General features: G+C 34.5%; 1 protein-coding gene across 3 annotated transcripts in view; it reads left to right on the plus strand.

Annotated features, from left to right (window-relative positions):
• The window catches only part of PRL-1 (PRL-1 phosphatase), a 41,524-nt gene that overhangs the window by 3,805 nt on the left and 12,891 nt on the right, over nt 1-24,828 (plus strand). Inside the window, exon 1 of one of the 3 annotated variants that reach the window (XM_068770601.1) lies at nt 20,797-20,958. The exons of 1 other annotated variant lie outside the window; for it this stretch is intronic. The gene's annotated coding sequence lies outside the window, so the exon portion shown is untranslated. Of the gene's footprint in view, nt 1-20,796; nt 20,959-20,988; nt 21,082-24,828 lie in introns of those variants that run through there. One more of the 3 variants, XM_068770602.1, reaches the window with a different exon arrangement.

Genomic DNA, 24,828 nt, shown 5'->3' on the forward strand with positions numbered 1-24,828 from the left:
ACGCGTGATTAATGAATCTCTAGCTTTGACCCGTCGCGACGGCGCCACGTATCAAACATGCTATGCAAATGATTTTTATGTTTATGCAGCGGCTATATAATGACGCAGAGTAATCTATCAAATCTGACGCAATACGCGTCAATCCAGTGTTTAGTTCACGAGTCCTGTGTAATGAGTTTACTCGTTATCTTACAATTTTAATTATTACTTATTTGTATGTGTTTAGTATTACTTACGACACAGGTTTTAATATTATTAGAAGTATTTATTCACTGGAGATGTGGAGCCAATTGCTTCCACCCTTTTCCTGTTAATTTTGCAAGTCATCTGGTCACTGTTTGTAAGGTCTATCAACTTTCCTTTTTCCATCTGGTCCTACCTATGTAGGCTTATGGTAGGGCCAGTCATATGTCATAAGAAAATAATTTTAATTAAAATGAAGTGAAATTTTTATTATTAATTACGATGCCATTGTGGTTAAAGATCAAAGAGAAACCACGTGCTTTAATTAGATCATAAGGCAATGGTTTCCTGCTTTATTAAGCTTGCGTTCACATATCACATATGACTATAATTTTAGGACTCATTGCAGATTGCCTTGCCAGATTTAGACATGCTCTAAAAGGTAATTATTGTGCAACGTTTGATTTAGTAGCTTACCGTTAAGGCAATAATAAAATCCATATAATTCATACCTATACCTCATTCTAGTCTTTTTCTCAAATAATATTTTAAATTCCCGAAAAAAAATTCAGTTGTATTGTCGCTATATGCGGTGTAGCGCGAGACCGGTAAACGTCTTTGGGGAGAGCCTTGCTTGAGAGCCTTGCAGAGGCCGTCTATAGACGCATGTATCTACAATATTCAATACAGTCCAAATTATGACCGTTAACCCGCAAAAACCTATAATGGCTTGACCAATTTGGTTTTTTAAGGGCGTTGTCAAGAGAAGATTGCGATGAAAACTGCAACAATAAAAGGTTTTCGTTCCCTAAACAAACCAATTAAAACGAGTTGATTAGCTTTAAAACAATTAACGATAGCCAAAAAAGGCGCGTAAGGATTATTTTTAGTATAAGTTCATTATTCTGTGGGGATCGATGCTAGCCCAAAATAAAATTCGAATGAAAAAAATGGTTTGTGCGTCAACGTCACTTCCTCCGTGCGTTCTTGTATTATTTATGAACTAGCTGTGCCCGCGACTTCGCCCGCGTGGAATTTAAACAAGTCATATAGTTTACTCAGTTTTTCTTTTCGTTTTCGAATTAATTATAGGATTTTTTAAAAATAACGGTGGTCCTAATCGTCGAATTCGGTTCAGTCATTTCAGAGATTACCCGAAACAAACTCACGGACAAATAAAAATAAAAAAATGTTATTTTGATATATGTACCGTATTTATTCATATGCAAGTAGTAAAGAACGTTTATTTTAATATAATAAATAGGCACTCCAATTTTATTTTATACGTATAGATTTAATGTATAACATTTTTTCTTCATCTTTATGGAAAGTTTTAATTGAAGGGTTAAAGTAATGAACGCTACTTTGTTGATTTCGTTTCGCAAGCAAGAAGCTCTAAAAATACATCGTTTTTCCTTTCCAAGCGGGATATTTATTTACAGACGAGGGGAACGGTGCGATTGGGTTCTAATTAACTATACCTGTATGTTGAGAGTTTTATAGGTATTATTGTTGTACGGACTTGTTATGGGAATCCATATCGGGAAGTATGGGTCTGTTGACGGATTAAACATTAAAAGCTTAGTTAATGTTTTAGATAAATAACACGTTTCTACATATTCATTTTTTAATTTATAACATTGTAGTAACAATTAAAGCATATATAACAATCGGTTTAGCTCAGAAAAAAAAATATTTTTAATTAAAACCTCCTAGACTTATCTAGGTACTGAAATCTAGCGGTAACTGTGTAATGTAGTTTTCAGAACCTACCTAATGAATCCTTTAATACATGAAGTCCCTACGTGCGTGCTATGCTATTAAATAAATATCTACTGATGGTCGTAGTTCACGTTACGATATTATTATGACTCTGTTAGTATGCCATGGATAGGCTCACGTTAGTATGCCATAGATACGCTCTCTCAATACCGACAACTTAGTTAAGGTTGTGTATACACGCTGAATGCAGCGCAAGAGAGGTCAACAATTGGCGATCTTTATCTAGCAGCTGATCTAGTCAACAGTTTTATTTCATAAGCCAATATCAAACTTTTAAATTAAAAATTATCTTAAACTGCCTTTTATTACTTCACAAAAAAATTAATTCTGTGATAATAAAATGGTTGTTAAACTTTCGTTTGCAGGTACTGAACTATTTATATAAATGGCTAATTTGACACAGTTATTATCTGACATTTTTTATTAAACATTTTTACATTAGGAAGTCACCGCTTACTTTACCTTTAACCCTTGCCCTTTCGCTGCGGAGCGCCTCAAAATTAATTACTCTCTCAGCAGCCGGCGCGATTGTAGATTGTCTGTACGAACGACACCTATTTGGTTATGTGACAAAATATCCGCACAGGAAGCGTATGCAGCTATCGCGTTGTGAACAAACAAATTAATAACCATGAGCTTGCATTTATTGACACGGCAATTTAAAACAAATGTACCCTGTTTGCTGAGAGAAGGCGTCTATAGTCGAGCGCCAAAAGGTGCATTTCACAGCGAAAGGGTTAAACTACATAGATAGGTGTAAATATCTACGATAGAATTCTAAACTGATACACATAGATGCAAACAGTATTGTTCTTGGTACTTGTTACACACTATTGTATTACATATAAAAATTAAAAATATATATATAATAGTTCATATTAATGGCTTTAGGTCATTTACTTTATTGTTTCATAGCTATTAATTATTTCGGTATAATTATTTATGCAAATATTAAATTTAACGTATAGTATAATACTTGATTTAATGTCACATAGTTTTAATAATTTGATTTTTACGTCATATATATATTTATGTTGAAAATTGTCTGAAGTCTGTATTTGTTGTCGTAAATCAACTGTTTACTGGTAAGAAGTTAAGGAAACTCAATAGTGATAATCCAGATATGATATGTAGAAGAATTCTGCGTATGTATTTTTATCAAACGATATGAAGATAAAGCAGATTGATAACACTGTCGGTGGATTTTGTACGACTGTTTTGGTTAAATACTTAAGTGCAATATTAATGGAAATTTAAATGTGCCATGTTTTTATTCGAGCGTGTTTTTGTTTTGAGTAGGATTGTTTTTAATGAATGATGTGTAGCCATTAATAATTCATTTTATTAATTTCGGTAAACACTGGAGTGTTTTGACAAAATATATCGTCTGTGACACTGATATATATCAAAAGGCGTATTTCAACGTCATTGTTGACGTAGTATCCGAAAGCATTGGCGAATTTCGCCCACCGGGAAATTTATCTATAGACGCACAAATGTCAAGGGCGTTTGTAAGTGACCCGAATGTCTGATTTAGATTTAAGTTGTATGTACTAATGTATAACAAAATAAGGATACTTTTCGCCATTCCTATGCAATTTATATAATACGCTTGTAATGTGGGTGAAAGCTGTATTATGAATTTATGCTGAGTGATAGAAGTTGTGAAGGATGAAAGAGGAAACATGAAAGTAGGAGGGTGTACGTCCCTGTCTCGAAAATAAGATTGGGGGGATATATATAATACTAAAACCTTAATCATTTCTTAGTGGTGTTATCAACTACGTGCAAGCTAATAGCCGTTGGAGCCGAAAGATTCTCGGTAGTCAACGACGACATGGCAGCCATCGTGACGACCGATCATCCTAGCTATTGCCTTGCATTAGACGTCATCGACAGACCTAGTGATGATTTTCTATTTATGATTATTTGTAGGGAGTCCTATTGAGCACCCCCTATATTGGCATATTTTAAATATGAAGATAGTAAGGTTCAAATCGCGTTCTGATTTGAAAAGAGCCAACAAGAACATCTAAGTATTTTTTATTCTTTTTACAATTATTGTTACATCGAAAAGGGTTTTATTGTCACAGTTAGCATCAAATTCATTTACACAGTTAGCCGGTGTAGTTACAACTTGTTTTGTAAACTTAAAAATTTAAATCGACTATTTTATTTCTATTTTATGTGAAAACGTTATTTATATGCATTACAGAAAAGATCAATGACTTTTTAAGGATACATTAACATTATTTTACTAGCATATTATACCCAAAAATTGAACAAAATAGTACTTTTATATTAACATCTTTCGATTTCTAAGATTGTTACACAGAGTTTAATTAAACAGAAGGTTGTTATTTTATTCGTTGATGCAATGACACGCGCTTATAACGGATTTGAAGAATTACTTAAATCCGTTTCACAGGTCGGAGATATGCCGGGTTTCTAATCATCGAGATATGAAAATCCGAAAAGTAAATTATATTTTTTAACTTTTGACGGGGGTTTTTATATTATAAAAAGTATCAAAAATAACAAGGTTTTCATTTAATAGGTAATGCGACCTGACCATAACGGTGTGGACCCAGGATTTTGTAACACAATATACCTCCCAATACCACATTTGTGCAGGATATTAATTTACACAGACACATGTGCGTCTCTTTAGCACAGTAGGTTAATGAACTTACTGAGCTGGAATGAAAATAAAACACAAGCTGGGACCACAGTTACGCGCCCGACTTGCACTTTATACTTACGTACAGGATGATTGGTTATAAGTGTAACATCTTTAAACCTTTTACAGCTGTTTCCAACCACCGTGTATGTCAGTGATCATATTTAATATAATTATTTTTTTTTTATTTAAATCAATTATTTTTCTTACTATGATATCATTACGGTACTTGTTTCTGAAACCACTGTTTTTGTATATGGTGTTCCATATCTGATGATCATCACCAATGACCTATACATTTACCACTTTAAAGCTTTCATACCTATAACCAATGACCCTGCAAGACATTTGCAAAATAAAGTTACCGCTGGTTACTGTTTGCGATTGGATTTGCGACCTTTGATCTTCGATCACTACTGTCCTTCTATTAATCTGAAGTTACATAACTATTATTTACTCTCCTATATTGCTTCAGTATCATAGTAGTATCTTTATTAGATTTATTAATTTGGTAATGATAGAATTCAATAAAACCGTTGTTCGGTACTATCTGGCACTATGGAAAGCTTTACGCTAAGGTGTAAGTCTTCTCCCGGGAACTGTACCCTCATTCTATAGGGCATCTGTTGAGCGACTAAAAGCTTGGCGACCTCTCTATCTGGTGGAATGTCTAAAATAATTGTCAGAGTCAATTCTAACGAGATTCTAACGAGTCTCTGTAGAAAGGTTTTATTATATAGGTAAAAGCATTAGAGTATACCAAAAAATATTAGGTAAAAGCATTACAGTATACCAAATTCTTTTTCTTGAATTGTAGGACTAGCCACTAAACGAATGATATCAGCTACGGCAAAATGTTCACGTTGAAATTTTGTTGCCGCTCCGTGCATGGTACGCGATGTTGTTGGTTGGTGACAGAAAAATCTAGTAGACCATCTAATATATTTCAATACAACGAATAACTTATAAATAACTTTCAATAAACTTATATATATAACTTTCAAACCCAGTGAAGATGTGAACACCAATGGGTAAAGTGTTTGACAATTACTAAAAAGATTTTTGATAACTTTTTGTTTTAATTTAATGTTTTCTATATATAGAATGCCCCATTGATGACGGCGGTCCATGTGACTCGCCTGATCGAACTTGCTTTTAAATCAATTAATAAATCAATTAAATAATTTTACGATTAAAAAAAGAAAATTGGTCTATGTTTCATTATTAAAAGAAAAGTGTGTTTCAGTTTTTGCGTCAAAGTAAATATGATTTTGTTGATTTAAACAAAATAACATAACAATTTCGCAAAACCGCAAATTTGATTGACAGCGTAACGTCATAAATAATGAAACTAGGGCGGTTCAACCGACAAGTCATACCTAACAACTAACTAGCTATCGGTCCAAACGAGTAATTACATTTTCTATGTTTTTCTTAAAACATCAATAACCACTATAATTATTTTTGCATAATAGCTAACACTATGGATAACTCAAAAGACTGTTTCTTACGTTGGTCGTTGACGTTAACTAAAATAACCAATAATTAGTTGTACTGTTTTCATTTGTATTTAGTTACCACCCACGCACACGTTGCAGCTGTGTGGCGCATGAGCTTAGATACAATCGTTGTTATATTCAGCCGATCCAATAACGTCACAGTAAATTTATTATCACAAGATCTTCTCGCGAAAATTTATTCCGTTTTGTCTTATTTCTTCAAAATTTCTTTGTGTCAAATTAAATGATATTAAAATTATAGTTATGTAGTTGTAAAACACAGCATTTTGTGATCATAACCTCTTGATATTTAATTTATAAATAAACCCATCTCCATCTCTACTAGTCAGCAAAATATGAGCATATTGTAGACTTCAATTTATATGAAATTATAACCGTTTGTACAATTATCCTTAATTGGACTAGCGTTGCTCGCTGCACGAAATTTGAAAGCGAGCTAAATTTAAACCGCGAAAAACTTCTGTTTCGTTATAACATCCCACTGTTTTATTTTATATGGTAATCTTCTTTGTCAAAAGCAGTCTGTATCTCAATTCAGAGGTGTTTTAAATGAATTAATATTTAAATATTCGTTGCGGGTCAACTCCGAATGGAATTTATCGTTATATTACTAAGCAGAGTATACGATGTATGTTATTTGTACTAAATTACAAAATCGTGAATAATTATAGCATTGTAGTTCAAAAAGTGCGAGGTAATCAAAAACATATGCAACATATTACAATACGTACTTGCGAAACTATTTGTCACTAATTGTAATTGAAGTCAAACCTTTACGTTTTGAAAAAAATTCAAATAATTTAAAAAGTCAAGTTCACAGTGACCAGTTGGAGGGGATTTCAAATGTTTGACGATCTCATCACTACGGGGTGTTGTTATGCCGGCGGACTATTATGACTTTTTAAAGCGAACGGACTGGTATTCAAATTGTGTTCATTTAATTATAAACTTCAATATGTTGGCTTGATTACAAATAACATAAAATAACCTTTATTAAAATACTTGTTACTAGACACAAGGTGTTATGCCTTATTCGACAGTTACGAAGGATTTATGTGCGAGAATAATGCAGTAATACTGCTTTATGAAATGCGACGATTACAGTTTACTATTAAAAATAGCTATTTAAACCAATTAGTACGCCCTTACATCTGCGCCAGGTTTAAATACGCGTGGCTGTAGACATCTGCGACAAGGCTTTCATTGTTCAGTGGAATTTAATTAGTAAATAGGTTAGTCGTCACTGGCGTACGGACAGGTAAAGCGGGTCAGCGAGACGCGCCCTACGTTATCCGGGTCACGGAGCATGGCGTACCCCACGGTCAGAACGTATTGTCTTCCGCAAGTACTTGCTATTTAAAAACGAACTAGTAAGCTGAATTTTGGGAAAAATTTGCCTGAATCGACACTTTTTTATTATAGTAACAAGTTAAGTAGCCAATATTGTGTTTGTTAGCAATAACTTGTGTTACACAATAATTTGGTTATAGGTGTTAAAACTTTAGATTTTGTAATGTAAAACCCTTTAAATAATATAAATATATATATATATATATATATTATGTGAAATATTATGTCTAATATTCTTTCAAAATCTGCGTAATTTCTTTATTAATCTAGGGGTTATTTTGGGTAGAAAGTATTATGTTTCGTTATGTCTTAGAAATGACAATGACCCTCATGTACTGCCAATACTGATCTCTTAAAAATCTCTTCTTGTAAAATATTATTATCTTTAACCTATACGAGATAAATTGTACCTTTTGTTCATTTAATCTGTTTTTGTCCTGATTATTCACTTTAAAATATTATTATTCATGTCGTCGCCACTTAAAATAAACACGTAATCTCAAACATCAAATTTTAGAAGAGAATTATAAAACCTAATTTCTTTGATAACTTTCATTATATTCAACCTACAAGTATAATTTATATATCAAATCAAAGCCATTTAATTTTTGTTTATATATTCAGAAAATTATCCGAGTTATTACGGATAATATATTTTATCTAGAATTAAATTTAAACGTTTTTGTGAGTGATATTCTCAACGATGTTATTCGTGCGAAATTTGATATTGACCGCCTTCAGTAACCTTGCAATACAATATTATTCATGTGTACATTTCTACCAATTCTTTCACCGCCATAGTTTTTTACAGTTTTTTTCTAGAGACACCTTGGCTTAGTTTGTGATCGATTCTTTAAAATAGATTATACTGATAAGACATTACCATAAATATTTTCGTAAAGCACAAAAGCAGCTAAATACCCACTATTGGTAACTTATTGAACATTTTTCTAGCGAATGATATCGTACTAGCTTTTACGATTCTATTTGCAAGAATTTCGTTTCCTTCATTTTACATTTAAAAAATGCCAATAAAAATCATGAGGTTTAATACTGCTTGTATATGCCGAATTTGACAGACACGAAATGAGCCTGCAATAGTATAATATGGTAAGAAAAGCACCAATATTTATCCATTTCCGCACATGCAGTGATTTTTCTCACTGCTAGATATAGGCTTCCCCCGTAGATTTCCAATAAGAACTTTCCAGAACTTTAGGCGCTAGGTGGCCTGCCCGATGCCACTCAAACTTGCCAAACACATTTTCCTTATATATTCACTCCTTATAATTCGATAATATCAAATAATCTAGTCAAGGTTCATCTTAAGCAACCTCGAATTGGAATGCTAAACGCATTCATTACTGCCAGTACAGCTCAAGCCATGGTGCTCTATCAGGGGCCCTTGTATAGTCAGTCCATGGAGTCACGGTTTTAAAGACTTATAGCTTGGAGGACTCCCTATTCAGTAAAAAAAAATTGTGTAACAGACCGAGTCGAGGTTCCAGACCTAACACTCTAGCTTAGTTGTTCCTTCAGCGCTCTCGAATCTGAACTGTAAGCTTTAAATGCCAAAAATCAAACAGCTTTTGGCAATGCCAAAAATCACCTTGAGGTAAAACAAGTAGGTATTAAAAATAATTCAAGTATAAAAATCTGTTAACCGATATTTACATTATCGTTTTATCTTGAGTTTCATTACGTCACGTTTGTAGAAATAACGTTATACATATTTTGGATATTTCAATGAATTATCAGTTGTACCTTACATGATTTACTATTTAAATTAAAAACGTTTATCTAAAATATACGATTGAATGTGTATAGGTCTAAAAAGTAAAAATACAGCTACAGTAAGTATAATAAATAATAGTGTAAAAATATGATGCTGTTAATAATACGGATAAATCATAACTTGACGGCGAAATTTGTAGTTTTAAAAGAAGTATGTATTCCATATGACAGTGGTACTTCCAATGTTTTTGTTATTGAATTACAAAAATACACTGCAATTATTCCGATTTGTGTACAAAAGTAAGAACATGAGCTTTTTCCTTAAATTAAAGTTAAGAGATTGTAACTGAAACGAATTTATTAGGAAGAAAAATTAAAACCTAACATTTAGTTTAAATACTTTCGGTTCGTATTTAGAGCCCATTAGCACCTAGCCTAATACGTCATTCTCGGATTTACGTCACAGCAGTGACGTCACTACGTTCGGGCATTTATCTGTCTGGTATGTCTCTCTCACTCTTGTCGTCTGCATTCCAGTTTATAACGATTCTCTGCAGGTGAGCTAAATGTGTCACCCGTCTTTTTAATGTTACGTAGATTCCAGGGGTATTTATAAATGTTATCAGACTTTCCGCCATTTTCTCGTTGCCTTGATATCGTCGTAACCTACTTAATATGCCGCTTTTAATGCATGTGAAACAGGTCAAGTACTTTTTGCAGGGACAAGATGTTTAGGAGTGATTAGCCTTGTCTGCTACTTCTCAATGACTAACGAAAAGCTATGTTAGAAATGAGAGTATCGATTTTACTAAAGGCGCTCAAGGTTTCAAACTGACATTTACGTATCCGGAAAGCAATTTAAAAGGCCCAATGACTTTATATACAACGAATATTATAGTAAACAGCAGTGTTAATTCTTTATATATTATATCATGCAAAATTATGACCAATGTGTACAAAACATTTATTAATTTATTTATTTTTTAATTTCAGGTATGTATAAATAAATTATTGCAGTATTTTAAAAATGTGGTGTAAGTTTGTTTTAATATGTGGTTAATTTTTGTTTCTCTAAATAACTTTAATGAACAATTTATAAGACTATAATGTTACTTGCAAAGTGTATGAGCTTTCATATTTCCTCAGGTTGTGAAATATCTTACTAAGAACTCTGGTTACTCAAAGCTCTATAAATAACTCGGCAAGAGAACTCCTACAATTTAGCAGGTCTTTGGTTAATAGAAATATCGATTAACGCAATGGTCGGTAAAGGTCACGTTTTAGACTCCTTTACTACTTGCAAAATTTTAACCTATTTAAAAAGATTTTATGGTTACCATTGCTTCATTTCAATGCGAAGAAAATAAAAAGATAGACGAAACATAGAATGATATTTTTTCTATTCTTGATTTAATAACGAGGAAGTTAACGTCTGATTGAACACAATACCGACGCGATTTCATTTGCACCGTTAAACTTTCGCGATGCTTATTTATATTTAACACACACGTGGCCAAGTTTTCCCTCATTTCGGGTGGTACAATTTTGAGTTTTAAAGTACAGTGATAGAGTAGTAATAAGGGGTAAGGCCGAGGCGCAGGCGGAGTCGATGACCGAGTATTGATCCTGGCAAAGTGGGTCGCGACCTGTTTCCCGTTGCACTGTGGGCAGAGAGGGGGGAAGGGAGGTTGCAGCGGTCACCTCCACGCCCCAGACAGACATTCTCGTACAGGGGCAAGGATAAAGCCATGCGTGTGCATATATTTTTTATATAAAGCTGCAATGCACCGGTATCAATGTCGTCAATTTTTAACACCGAAAGTGATTATCTTTTTTTTTTACAAAGTAAGCGCAACTTTAATTTAATATTAAGGAGATCCGCATACGAACGAATGTAACGGATATAGCCTAGCAGATTATCAAGTTAAAGTAGCTGTGAAAAGGCCATATAGCGCGCAGATGGCCGCTGGAACCTAAAGGTTTCGGAGAGGAGACCACGGATCGGCAAGCGCAGCGTAGGATTAAAAAAAATGACGTTATAATAGCGCCTTTTAATTATAATACGTGGCTACGATGCTTTCGAACCCTCCTTGAACTGCGAGGAGCTCACAACAAACTTGACGGTTTTTTTGTGATCACCTTTACAATTACATCGATGTTGTTATCATGTTTCTTTTGTGTTAATATAAGTAATAAAACGAATAAGGCCAAATGGTTCAAATGTAATTGTTGTCTACATTGCTCACGACTAACTTACCTGGTTTCCTTGAAATTTCTGATAACAATAAACGTTGTAGTCGGCCGTAACCGGTACGATAACATTAAACAGCGGCACACTCTAGGTGCAAATCGCTTAATAATCGATATTTGATGCCGCAGAGACGCAAATCCTTGTCGCATTTTAAATCGGATCCTAATACCTCAGAGTTAAACTTGGAATTGTTAATGGCTTTGCCTTTGGTGAAAGTATGAATGGTTTATGTTTGCTTAGTAAAGAAGCGCCAAACCACTATGGAACTAACTTCTAATATTATAGCCGATTTCACGTTTCGATCGTTCAGAATGACAGGGCAGTTTTGTATGAGCGTAGTTAGTTTTGTAATATAATCATTATTTCAACCGTAAGACATCTCTTGGTGAACATGAGCCATAGATTTTCAAAGTCTGCTTGAAAGGGACCTGCATCGAGTGTCTCGCGACGACGTTAACAAGGTCATCCGTGCGAATAAATGTCCTACGTTTCCCGTTTCGAGTTCTTTACTACAGTACCCGAAGGTTCCAGAAACTATCTGTTATGCAGGCTATTGGGCATTTCTACTATGCAACAATATAATTGGATTCTAAGGACTCTCCAATAACTAAGCTAGAGGTCTACTTCGTCCGGAGACGTTAGAATTGGGAGGCCGTCAAGCGAAGTTTATTAGTCTCTACTCTCCGTCTATTTCACAATGTGTTCCAATATTATTCCTCCCTTGGCAACCACGCTATTCATACGCTCTGATACTAATTAGTGGATGATGAGGGCTTTAGAATTAGCAATGCCCTCAATAGTTGTGACTACAGAGGAGACTGCTGACTTATTTGGTAACAGCATTATGGCAGCGTTTTTTTGTGGATCAATATTGCTGATCTTGATATTTCATTACTATAATTATATGACTAAATACAAATGACAGGTCGCTGAAGATTTTATTTAGTTTTGGTGCCCCGTCGACTCGACATCGTCCAGTGTGCGATCAGCCTAAGTGTGGAGGGCTGTGCGAAGTGGTGTGAACGGTTGCCATTGGTAGACGCGTGGGTTCGTTGGCATATAACTCGTGAAAGTTGATCCGCGAGTCTCCCTCCACGCAGCGGTACCACTGTACACTATATTATGCTCACTTTCTCAATAGCTTTGTTTCATATTAAATGTTTGTTTTTATTATTGTTTCAATGTTTTTGAAAGTAATTATTGTTATACACAATTTATATATATATTGAAAGATTGCTTACCATAAAAATTCAAAAATATCGAAATATTACTTCTACCGCTTAAGTAACTGTCGCGAATGTTATCGCAATTTTTTTCTGTGCATTTAAATGCCCTACATAAAACAATAATGACATTTACAATTTCTCCTTTTCATAGTCTAAGAATTCGGTCGTGTGATATAAGTAGAACGTAAGGTCCGCTTCAGCACAAACAAGTCGTCAGCAAGGAGGAAGAGCTAATCTAAATTTTCCATTAAATGTAAACAAAATTAGACTCGCTTCGTTTTTTTAGGAAAACATTTCAAAATATCGAAGTAATTCATTTTATTTCTTATTTCCTTGAACTTCGAAGAAATAGCATCGATAAACTCGTTCGGATTGTAATCGATAAAATCTTATCGGTTATCGGCAGGATGCGTATCAAAATCGTCTACAATATTCTAGAAGTTACTCGTATATTAATGTACCAGATTTTAATTCGTCTCGTTGCTAAGCGATTTATTCGAGTCTGACCTTCGGACCGTCCCGCCGATTCAATGTGAATTCGGTTACAAGAGGTTACAAACTATTTTATACGTAGACATTTTTTATATCTTACACTTCCATGAATAAAGGTACATTTTAATTATTGCACCGTTTTAAAGTTTAAGTGCTTCAAAGATTTTATACCATAATAACCTTTTTAACGTTTTTTAAGGGCTTTTATAATTATATGCTTTTCTCCAACGACCGTTTTAATATTAATTAGGCGTCACGTATAACGTAGGTTTGTTTTTAAAATTTATTTGCACTGGGATTCCGAATCTGCTGTAAAAGCCAGGAAGAAAACAGCTCCTACTTCTTCATCTTCTGTATTTAGCGTAATTTATAATTCATGCATAAAAATATGTTTGAATGCAGGGCTTTTAATACCAAATCCTTAGTTTTGGCTGCGCGTGTAAGTTTCCAGTAGGGGGAATGTCAACAACATTGTTTGTACAGGCGGCGCAGCCATCTTGTTTGTTATGGTTTCCTCTGATTGCAGTCACGTGTACGTGGCTTGGTGAGATCAAACAAATTTCAGTTACTAATTTAGCTTAATGATTTTCCTCAATTACAAATTAGTTACTGTTGCATTTTGTATATTTACCATGGCATATTTAAGCATGACGATTGATTTGGTGTAAAAGGTCTAAAGAGGTGAATATGAGTTAAGGTGAATGAAGCAGATTCATAGCTTTTACACCTTTATCCAACCATCCTGTATAATGTGATCACCCTGAAATATGTAAAATTTATTTAATTTTTCTACTGAAATGCGACAGGTCAATAACTCTTGCCAATAACACAGATATTAAACAATAATTAATCGTATCATTAAAACTACTTTTCTTCTTGAAACCAGGATTTGAGAATGGTGTATCATACATTAATTGACAGAAAATAAGCTGTTATTTAATTTCTTAAAAAAAATTGCGCATAAAAGCAATCAATCTGTGTAATTTATAATACTTTTTTTTTGTGTGATCTTAAGATTGAGAGAGACCGATATTAACTTTATACATTAACCTTTGACGTACAGTAAAGTATATAAACGTTGTTTTGTATATTTAAGCAAAGAGAGATACGTGATCAACAAAGGAGGTTCAAACGCGGAGGTTACCTTTAAAATTGTAATAGCCCACTAACACTATTGTCGGGGCGGATATAAATAGCTCCGCGCAGCCCCGCCCTCGCGTCGATGAGCTGAACGCCGTGAAGAAGTCTCGAACGCCTTCACGGCGTCGAGTGTTTGCGCTCGCGTGAAAGCTTTGCCGAACGTTTTGCGTCGGTGAAACGCGGCTACGCTTTTATATCGAGATTAGCTACAGCTACGACTCTATATTTATGAATTCACTCTGTCATTAATGGAAACTAGCAACGATTTACTTGCATTTAGCATTGTAAATTTCTAGGCAGAAGTAGAATTATCGGAACCGCAATTTAAAAGTAGTTTTGCTATTTTTTTTTAATCCAATACTATGTAACCACATGAAAAATTTTTATTTTCTGCCTAACTATTATATTAGAGGATCCAGAAAGTAATGTCGTTTCTGTCGAGATATGTTACAGAAGTACCGATTGAATTTTACCGCTCCGGTATTAAAAATTTATATACTAAACGCCAAAAGGTTGTTGATAATGAAGGTGAATATATTGTTGATAAGAGATATAAAACTTGTGAAAAATGTAGCCTAAAAATAGAAATAATAAAAAAATAAATAAGAAAAATAAATGTAGAATTTAAGTTAAGAAAGCGACATCACTTTCCGGTCCTACTAATGTGTACTAATTTTATTTGATAGAACCTTCTTTTTCCTTTCGTTCTCCCTCTGTTCCGAGTATACTACTCGTCCACTACAACACGTCTTTCGCTGCTCGCAACCATTGACTTCCCGCGACCTGAACTATTATCGTCGATCCACCTAGTGGTGGCGCCGTACCCACGCCGTGTCTTCCTGTTCGTGGTCACTACTCAAGAACTTTTCGACCCCACTGTGACCTTGAGTTTTCTTGTCACGCCCATATCGGATCCATGTCATCACTGGCAACACAGTAGTCAATCACCTAGACTACTCCTTTACTATAAATAAAAAGATAGATTTGCAACATACTCTTGTCAATATTTCAATGCTTTTTAAAAGCAGTTGCGACATATTACGTAATAATTAATATTCACATAAAAATGTACTTTTAATGAATCTAAAAAGCTATGTTAACTACTGGCTAGGCTCTAACTTTTATTACGCGTTATATTTTCTAAATCGTAAGAGTCTAATTTTATACCAAAGTATTCTTGTCTGTACGTATGTATTTATATGTACTGTATTAGTACAAATGTATGAAAAAACCATATCTAATTATTTCAAAGTCACATTTGAATGACTAATTTAAATACTCGTGTCATTAATCGCAACTAATCTTTGTTTTAAATGCTCTTCACTTATTGACTTGTTTTATTCGATTTTAGTCGTAATACACCTGAAGCTGTATGGTGATTGGGGGAAGCGCGCCGTGTTCTTAATTACTACAGCGATAGTCGACGTGATGCCGCACCGTAGCGGGCTAATCAAAATTCAAACACATCGTCGCGCCTCCGTCAATGAGTCACGGGTGGACGATACGAAACTAGATCCCACAAGAAAGGGTACTTGCACACGTACTCACCTCACGTTTGCGCTAATAGACCTATCGCTGCTTACCCTCAAATGACCTCGAATAGCTAATAAATCTAACCAAAATTGGTCTGATGACCAATAATAACAACATGCAAAGAACGATTGAATAATCGTATGAATTAGCAACCGACCAAGTCGAGTTTTGGTTCTCTGGCTCGCTCTTGTGTCGGAATGTTAAATTGTTCAAGAATGACAGCTTCAGCCGAGTTCCGTTTGTGGGCATCATTAAACTGATGTTAGAGGTCGATGGCTTCCCGATTCGGTGAAATAGTAGTATGTGGTGGCTCGAGTCGAGGTTACTCCGGGAGTCTGAGCTTCGCGGTACCTTAAGAGATCTTAGGCTGACAAAATCCGCGGAATCTGTAAATGCCATTTGGGCAGTAATAATAGTCTAGTCCAAAAAAAAAACAAGGTAATTTCGACACGCATTTTCTTGAGATCGGATAACGGAGGATCACGAAATCAAGTGCTGAATAGCCATATGCGTCATTGCCTCCGAAGGTATTTCCTATCGACAATTCAACCCCAGGCAACTAAATTTTACTCTTTTGATGCATTTATTCCTACAATAGAAATTACGTGCTACAACAAAATAATAATAAAAATATTTTAAAATAAATAGGATAATAGGAGAATTCACTGTACCTTGTGTTAAAAATATACCTAATGACCATACAACTACGTACAAATATTTCGACGTATGCGGTAGAGATTGAAGCGAAAGGGAACATTAACTCATTTCTGGAGCGGGCTTCTTATAAGCATTGGGAGTATCATTTAAAATTCTGTCAAATAAGAAGAGGACCTTAGTAAAGGTGAACGCTAACGCTATACAAGCTCTGCTTAAACCTGCTACTCAGGACGTCAAAGAAATTCACCTATTAATCACTAAATATAAAACAAATGTTTACGTACAACTTGCTTATTCTCTTGAAACAATCGTACGACGTTAATTGATAATTGTTAAACGTAATCACCTCAATTAATATATAGATTGAATAAAGAAGTGAATTGTTAAAAAAGTTTAAAAATTACAGTTTTATTTGTTCACATCTAATCCGTCCTCTCGAAGAGCATTCCCAGATTGTTATATCCCGTAAAGAGTTGGCAACATGATAACGCACATAAAGATAAACGTTACCATAAAACGACCGTGTCAAATATGCGGATTAATGAACGTTTCCTGCGGTAAAAATCAACTTTGAAGCTGCCAGACAAATTATTCCGCGAACATGTGAATAATCCACGTTACGAATACGTTATACATATTTTGGTCTGTTGATACGTATACGATTTATTAAATTAATATAAATATACATTGTCTAAGGGCGTGAGGTTTATGGCTGAAATGATGATGTAAGTTTGATAATATATTTCATAAGATAAATTAATTCCAAATGAGGAGGGATACATTGTCGAACGTATAAGTTTTTAAGTAGTTTTTTTTTTATCTTGTCCCAACAACAACTTTGAGTTAATATTGCTACAGCATATTTATAATAACAATATATATTTTTTTATATAATACAAGTTTTATTTTGATCTTTTACACTGCTCCCCAAGTGGCATTGCAGGTTTCGCGCGTAAATACATATGGTTACTGTGTTTACTTTATATGATTGTAAACAGATTTTGCTGTATATAAAAATAAAGAGGATTTATGATTAATTTCTGCGAAAATTTTGTTCGGACATGTTCCTAGGGTACCGCTACATTGTACTGAACAGTTTCACAAGTTTTAATCATTTTATACATATCAAACGCCACAGACAGATTCTTTGTCTATTACTTTATGAGCTATACAATATGAATTAATTTTGCTGGTTTTTATTCTTTGAAATTGAATCTCATAGTTATTATTAAAGGAGTTTTATTCTATAACTAAAAAAGCAAATGAAGGTTAATGTTATTAATAAATAAAATATATTCAAATAAATATTTTTATATTTATATATGTATTGATATGTATACATACATACATATATATATATATATATATATATATAATATCTGTCACCCTTGGTCCGGATTAGTCATTTTATCTGGCGGACAAAGGCAATGCGAAATTTAGTATTAAATAAACTTCTGTAGTCAGCGTGGGCAGTTTGTTTATTGCGTTACGCCCTTACTGTATATCGATAGGCTTACAATATTTTATAAGGAGAGAAAAGGAATGGTACTGTAATTTATAACGATGTGGTTTTTACTTTCTAACTACCATCATAAAAATATTAAAGATTCTGAAAAGGTTTATAATTATATATAAAGGACATAAAGTTGGTATAATGTAATCCGCCCACCTTAACTTGTTGCGCTACAAGCACTGGTGCAATTGCCGCTCGAGTCTAGAAATTCTAAATTGCTTTCTACCCACGCCATCACAACGCATTTCCATGAACGTTTGTCCTATTAAATTTCTAATGTACTAGAAATACAAACGTAGGCGGTTCTATTTTAAACTTTTTATTACAATGTTCGATTTTGCTATCGCTTTGTAATAAGCTTAGAAGCAGGTTTGTTACAACCTAAATAAATATCTCTCTACGAATATCGTCAATACCTTTCCGTGCCAGTTCATGACTGAAATTTCATAGGTTGCGATGCAATCACGACTTCTGCTAGCACGTATTCTATCTATCCTATCATGATATAACAGTTATGTCGAAAATGTGTCAAGTATTTGCACTGTTTACTACAAATATATTTATACTATAATAATAAAATGAAATCGCCAAAAGTGTTATTAAGCACAAAACTGGAGGGCTTCGATCAAGCTATATATATTTTTATATTTTCGTTCGTAAGGTCCTCACGATGAAAAAAAAGTTGAAAAGAAAATGGTAAAAACAATATTTTTCTATCGATGCCACTACAGACCATGCAGAGCTCATTTTGTGGGGGGCCCTCGTGCCTAATTGTTCCGTGGAACTACTGTCAACCAGCCTCTCAATCCGGTGTAATATTGTAGTAGTATGTGTCATCGAGCGCCGCTTACCTTAAAAATGGTTTAGTACACGGCGTCCTCTGCGTCGCCAGGACTCCTCGGCTTGGGGACAACAGTAGAAATCCGGTCCTTAAAAAATACTTTTCTTCTTCCTTGAAAACCACACGGTAAATTAAAACACCTGTAACTAACTGTCAGACATTTGATCAAACAAAAAATGTCATGTACCATAATAACATTATTAAATTTCTTACAGTGTGTGAAATAGGATATATATTTTCGTAAGCAATCGCTCATTATTGCGACATTAAATCAATAAATATGATGTTTATTTTGAAACATGTTTTAAATGTTGTCTTTCCATTGGAATTCAACAGGCTTATAAGTTTTGTAGGTACAAAATCTGTAAGGACAAAAGTAATAGTTGTTTAAATATCATATTTATAATACTGGCTTATGTATAGTATACTAGCGGCTTGGGCGTTTCAGTACGGAATTTTCACGTCTTTTTCTCTAGACGCTATTAATAGATTGTTGCGACGTTGTCGTCCGTTGTAGCTTAAACTGTATTTTCAAAGACAATCTAATGTGTGTGTACATGAAACACAGCTCAATTTACTACCCAATTTAATATTCGTACCTTTTAAGTTCAAGACAATTTTTATTAGTTGTACGCTTTACTACGACACTGTTGCGAAAACTATAGAAGATCCAATCGAGCATGCTTGCTGCTCTAAGTCAGTCCTATTAAGTTCTAAAACATACATAAATCTTACATTTACTTCTAAAAATATGCCATAATATTAACTAAACTGGATTCAATAGTTATCTGTATTTAAACTTATTATATACAAGTTGTCATTCCGAAGATAAAGTCGTCAAGACTATAATATCGTCTGGGTATACGGGTGTCTTTAAGATTAAAGTTAACAAAGCCTAGGCTAATTACAAAGGACGTTTAGTTTTAGTTGTACAAGGGGCAAATCTATATATCCCTTTTACATCTACTTCCACTCAATTTGCATAAAGTGATGATCACTCGGAAATATGTTGCTTTAATTTATTTCTCTATTGAAATTCGACAGACCAATAACTTCAGGCAATATAAAGTCTACAGGGATAGATAGTAAACAAAAATTTTTATAAGTAGTAATCTGAATTTTGACCACACTTTTTATTACTATTTGATCATTACATTACCTATTATTTTTGATTGGTTCCTGAATATGTTATACCAAACATCAATTGACAGCAAACAAAATATGCATCCACCCCATTAAAGCTGTTATACGTGTAATCAATCACTATGTATGTATAATAGCTAGTTTGTTTTGTCAACTAAGATGGCGTTACTGCATACGGACACCAACCTATTTTTACTAAAAAGTATCAGTTATTTTGCAATTAACATCCGACCGCTAGTACCTTCTGACCGCCCACGTTGACACCTTGTTTAGTCTTACGGCTTTAATTATGCCATCGAGCTTAATGAGAGATGTGAGCGAGCGCCATATCGGGGATTAGTTTCGTAGGTAGGCTTGAAGCGTTAGTTACGTGCCTTATTGTGCGTGCGACGCACAGAGTCATCTCTACCCTGCTCAGAGGTAGGTGTTTTCATGCTTCAGTTATAATTAAATATTTCCATTGGAAGGAAAAATGAAAACAAATAATTTGTAAGAAGGCTTATAAACTTCGAGAGAAGTAAGAAATTTGTAATAAATTTATAAATCCTTTGGAAACTTCTTGGAACTTGTGGCTCAATCGACAACCGTAGTGAAGCCCAATGACTTGTTTTGTATTGTAAAAGTTTTTCCGTTCGGAGTTTGGTATTGCGTTAGACTGAAGTTGGCAACCCTGTGCGCGATGACGCCAGCGCCGGGCCCAACGTGACGTTCGCGCGTCGCGGGGCGCCTGCCCGCGCCAGTCTCTGCACGCCCGCGGCACGGACAGTGTCGAACCGTTGCGATGTAAACGTCCAACTGTTACTCCTCTGTCTAAAACGACAGCTTTTGCTGCGCGAAAGTTCATTCCCTTGTGCTTCCCGATATCATTGTTAACTTTATAGCCAAGTGATAGCATCCGACCTTTCGGATACATGTAAGTGATAGTTTTTGTGTCACCGCTAATATTCCGTGGCCTGCGTGTAAGGAGGCCAAAAACCCAACACAGCGCGCGGGGTGAAACTTCGACGAAAGTAGAACACTGCTACGGGAACGTAAAGTAACTAACCTACCATTCATTGGATATGGTAAATATATAAATCTGAACACGGTGGTGCAGTTTTGAAAACAATTAATGAGCACAGTTATTTGTTTTGCACTTAGAAGCTTAAATCTTTTCCGTCCCTCCGATTCAAGCAACAGGTGTCCACAACGCGGCACATGCACAACGTTCAACGTTCTGTTAGACGGTTATCCGCTCTATCTTATCAATTTGTATTATAGTTCCATGTTGTATCATAGAAAGCGACGTACTCGTATAAACCCGCTGAGCATGCTTGAAAAATAAGAATAATAACACGTAGTTTGTTGTACATAAATTTAAAGATATATTTTAAATTGTTCCCGGAAAAAAACACTTGGCTAACTAACATATAGAGCTCGCCTGATGCATGCCCGTCATTTCTTTTTATAGAGCGAAATTACTGTAGTGGGTGGCCGATTTTGCCGATGTGAGTGTACGACCGGATGAGCTTAACTTTAATTGTTTAGCGTGCACTTAGTTAAATTAGTTGCACAAGGTCTGATTCGACATCACTTTAGTGGCATATTCATGTCCCTCGTAATATCACGTGAATGATTTTTAAAATAACATGTTTACCGCCGCTGCCCTTTTACCCGCGAGCGGCCGAGTAGATCTTGTACGTATGTTTTATTAAACGACATAGTTTTTATGTAAATTAATTTAACGCCGTCGGGCTTCCTTGTCTGAGGTTATGTCACTGTCAATGTCATTATTTCACGGTCGGTCGTTATTATAGATAATATTTCAAATTCCGTTTAAAATTAACATTTTCAACAGAATTATTAATATTTGCTTTGTACTAATTATTCAAACTGGTTTAAATTTTGAATGTATACACAGTTTGCGTTTGTTCTTTGTGATGATTTAGAGTAGGGATTGCTAAATTTCTCAATGTATCTGGAGTCTAATTAGTTACACCGAAAAATGACTTTACTTGATTTCATTTTAATATATTTACTTATAAATTAGGACATGTTCTTATTTAAGTATCAGGATATGTATAACTCGTGCTGTTTGTAACCTATTATAAGAATTATTAATTTTAATCTGAAAGTATCATTGTTATATTTTTTATAAAATTTAGAAGTTCCGTCGGGACAAGATCAAACAAAGATCATAATTAAAATGTATTCCTTAAAGTTTTCGGAAAGAAAGTTTGTATCAGATCTAAAGATAGCGTATTGCAAAATATTCCTAGCTAGAAATAAATATGGGCCCGGAACGTTTGAAACTGTATCTATGAGAGGCTAGAGCAGTGTTTCCCAACGTGGGCCCAAGCCCCAGTGGGGAGCAATTTGATTGTTAAGCGGGGGCAAATTGAAAGTAAACTCGACACCAGTTTAATCATTTCGCTTTAATATATGTCACATAGGGGGCGTAAGAATTTTAGAAAGGCTAAGGTGGGGCATGACATATAAAAGGAAAAAATTAGTGGGCTAAACACTACACTTAATCCCTTTGATCTTTTTTTTGTGGTTGCCCATATTTTACGGTTAACCCTGGAAAACCGACTTAATTGGCGTATTTTAAAGAAAGTATGTCACATCTCATCAACCTTCACAGAGTCTACTTGCAGCCGTTGTAAAAAAAAAACTACGCGTGGCGCATACGCCATGTTTTTGGTTTAGTATTTTTTTTTTATTAAATTTTATATTTTTAATTTTGATAATTAACCTACCTTATTAACCTATACAGTGATTAGTTATAGGTGTAATGACTTTAAAGGGGTAAACATATAGCTATTTATCAACAAAAAACTTATATACACACTTTAAACCTATCGTAACAGGTCACCGTGTATAATTGTATTATATATCTATAAGTCGAAGAATAGAAGTTCCTTTTCCGACCGAGTTTTGTTTTTAATTATAGATGGTTTAATCGTAACAATTTATATATTCCGTTCAAGGCTTTAAGATCAATTATTAACTAATAAAAGTCTTAGACATCAGGGCGTCGTATTTATCTATCGAGGAGATCTGTAACAGTGATCACTAAAACTCACTGGAACTGTTCGCCCTTCCCCATGTTTTTTTTTTGTAAGAAAAAAAAACCACGTAATAAAATAATTCGACACCGTCTAGTTATGACAAGTAAAAGTTAGCTCTGTCAAAGTTAACACTTATAACTATTCGTCTGTCTGTCAAATGTTAATTTTTGATATACGTAATTTACTGCCTATTTTTTCATCAATTACCGAGTTAATATCACGTTAAATAAAATTTTAATTTATCGTTTCGGAAACCGTACCAGAATATATATAATGTAAAAAATAGCAGTTTTCCATTTAACTAGAACGAAGCATTCATTGGAAAATTTCCTGAGCAAATAAATCTTCAGACTGGACACAATAACAAACGGTTTATTGAAAGACGACAATAAGGTTTTATAGAATACGCTCTCAATGCTTCCTTTACTATTATGTTCGAATGTAAATAGATATTTTACGTTGAGTTTACCACGTTATATTATTTGTACAGTGGTAGCTTAATCGTAAAGGGCTTTGGTTTCCGGATTAGATTCCTGTCAGGCTCACACGGAAAATATCGTCATAAGTCATACATATCTGAGGACCTAAAATCTTAAGAATCCTATCCGCACTTTACTCTGGTGCACATTTTACAAAGAAAAGGCTCAAAGGTTTAAGAACTGAGTTATATGCATATTTACCTAGGCGCCGGCAAAATTTTCATCCATACGTTGTTGACATACCCAAAAGTCGAACTAAACGGTTTGACAGCTCGTTTTTGGTGAGAGCCGCCAAGATTTGTAACGACCTGCCTGAGTCTATTTTTCCTGATAGTTTCTTTTGGATGGGCGTGTACCACCTTCGTCTTCACCTACACTTTCCATCAGATGAGATGGAAGACAAACGTCTATTCCATGATAACTATATAAAAAAAATTATTACCTCAAGTTGTTTTGAGCTGAAAAGCTATAGACACGATCATTCCAGCATTTCCCGACGACATTGACAAGGGCGTCTGTCCACCGTATTAATATTTTAATAATAGATTATTTAACGGGATTTACTATTTACGTAGTAAGGTATAATTTGGCTTTCGCATTAACCGGTATAAAATGTCCAATATGCGTTCTGGAGTTTATAGTAACAACAATTCGCTCAGTTTAGAAGATTAATTAGTTTTATTTACTTGCGATTGTTTAACCTGACAATAGTAGTACCCAAAAATAAAATAAATAGATACCCGATAACTCGAATGTACTAAGTAATGTACCGGGTATAGTTTCATAAAGTACTAAATTATACAGATTCGAGTGCAAAATAGTTTCAGCAACACAAATAAATCTTTGACGCGAACTACCTCCGAACAACGAGAGCAAACAAACCGTGCGCAGGCGCCGTGATTTCATTGTTAACATTGTCGCATTTGCTATTCCTAATTTTAAAAATAGTCCACTTAGATCGTGCAAACATTGATGTTATTTATTTGTACTTGCGATACCATGCTATTTCGCTTTATGTAACGTTGCATTATGTAAATCATTAATGTTTTGTATTATTCAGTACTATATTTCTAGATACGAATTGCGTATTTTTAGTAGTAGTGGAAAGGCCACACAGCGCGCAAAACAAATAGTTGCTATAGCCTTGCTTCTGGAGTCCAGATCCGTCCAGACCCACACGGTTGGACAGAAGACCTTGTTAAGTTTTTTGGAAAAAGTCTGCATGCAAATCGCTTTAATCCGGTCCTATTGGAA

Source organism: Battus philenor, unplaced genomic scaffold (assembly GCF_028537555.1).
Source record: "Battus philenor isolate CCGP_79_NKW_IND1 unplaced genomic scaffold, ilBatPhil1.0.hap1 SCAF_3, whole genome shotgun sequence".
Classification (NCBI taxonomy): Eukaryota; Metazoa; Arthropoda; class Insecta; order Lepidoptera; family Papilionidae; genus Battus; species Battus philenor.